Source organism: Callorhinchus milii, unplaced genomic scaffold (genome assembly GCF_018977255.1).
Source record: "Callorhinchus milii isolate IMCB2004 unplaced genomic scaffold, IMCB_Cmil_1.0 Scaffold1, whole genome shotgun sequence".
Taxonomy (NCBI): Eukaryota; Metazoa; Chordata; class Chondrichthyes; order Chimaeriformes; family Callorhinchidae; genus Callorhinchus; species Callorhinchus milii.
Window position 1 is genome coordinate 75,788,839 of NW_024704742.1, and position 1,789 is coordinate 75,790,627.

A 1,789-nucleotide genomic window follows, 5' to 3' on the forward strand; every position below is an offset into this window, starting at 1 on the left:
AGCAGAGCAGATGAGATCAGAGCAATTATCTCCAGTGGAGAACCTGACACCAGTATGAGCCGCTTCAATCCTGCTTGTCTAATCCAACTGCCTGTTTGCTGGACTTCCCAACTCTTCCCTCCACAAGCTGCAGAGTATTCAAAACTCCTTCCACCAGACTCTGCAAAACAATCACCCCTTGTTCTTCCCGGCTTCACTGGCTCCCCATCCCTCAGAGAATGGAGTACAACACAACAACAACAACAACAACAACAAGATTCAATTTATAAAGCGCCTTTCACGTCAGGAGGACGTCCCAAGGCGCTGCACAGTTGGGGCATGACCCGAGCAGGGGGAAATGGTCAGGGTGAGGGGAGGGAAGGGAGGGAGCGAGGAGGGGGAAATGGTCAGGGTGAGGGGAGGGAAGGGAGGGAGCGAGGAGGGGGAAGAGAGTCGAGAGGGGAGCTGAAGGCACGGTCAAAGAGAAAGGTTTTGAGACCGGCCTTGAAGGAGGAGAGGAAGGAAGCAAGGCGAAGGCACTGGGGGATAGAGTTCCAGAGCCTAGGGGCTGAGAGGCTGAAGGCCTGACCACCGATGGTAGGGCGATTGGGGCGGGGGCGTGGAGCAGACCGGAGCCGGAGGAACGGAGGGTACGGGCAGGTAGGTAGGGGGATAGTAGGTTGGAGAGGTAGGAGGGAGCAAGGCCGTGAATGGCCTTGTAGGTGAGGATGAGGATCTTGAAATAAATCCTCTGGGGGATGGGGAGCCAGTGGAGACGAGCGAGGGTGGGAGTGATGTGGTCCGGCTCTGGTGCGGGACAGAACATGAGCTGCAGAGTTCTGAATGACCTGCAGCTTGTGGAGGGAGGTGGCGGGAAGGCCGACGAGGAGAGAGTTCCCATAGTCCAGCCTTGAGGTGACAAAAGCCTCGTTCTCACCTTCAAAGCCCTCCAAGGTCCAGCTCCCCCAACCTCTCTGACATCATAACCCTTATATCAGCCTGTCCGCTCTCTCCGCTCAGCAGACAACGGCCTGCTTCAGGTCCCCCGCACTTCCCGCCCCACCATTGGCAGCTGGGCATTCAGCATCTCTGCCCTACACTTTGGAACTCTATCCCGCAATCTCCCCATCTCACCCCCTCTCTTGCCTCCTTCAAGTCCCTTCTAAAGACCTTCCTCCTTGACCGTGCCTTCGGTCACCCTCCCAACCCCTTGCCCTCCACCTCTCCTGACCCCAACTCCCAGCTCGGATCTAAAAACCTCTTGACTGTCCAGCTCCCTGGGACTTCTATCCAACATGAGGGGAGCTACACAAGTGTAATTTGTTGCTGTTGTTTCTGTCTATCGTTTATGTGATTCCAGCCCATGGTGTCAGTCTGGCTCAGTCTGTGAGTTGTGTTGTGAGTTCTAAGCTCAAAGTTGGCACTTCAAACTTAAAGTTGGGACTTCAAACTTACGGTCCAGACTGGCATTCCAATTCAGTGTTACAGGATTACTTCTTTGAATGTTACATTAAAGTGAAGTCCCTACAACTAAATAGCCATTATATTTGCAGGAAATCATGTGAAGTGCATTGAGGCACTTCACAGGATTTACTGTAAAGTGTCATGGCTATTTAGTTGTATTGAGCTTCGTGAGCCAATCCCCCCATCCTTACCTGACTTCACTGGCTCTCCATCCCCAGAGAATCGAATTCAAGATCCTTGTCCTTTAAAGTCCTCCATGGTCTTGCGCCTCCCTATCACTGCAACCTATTAAAACGTCACTGTCTACTCCCTCCACTCTGCAGGCACTGGTTTGCTCCAGGTGCCC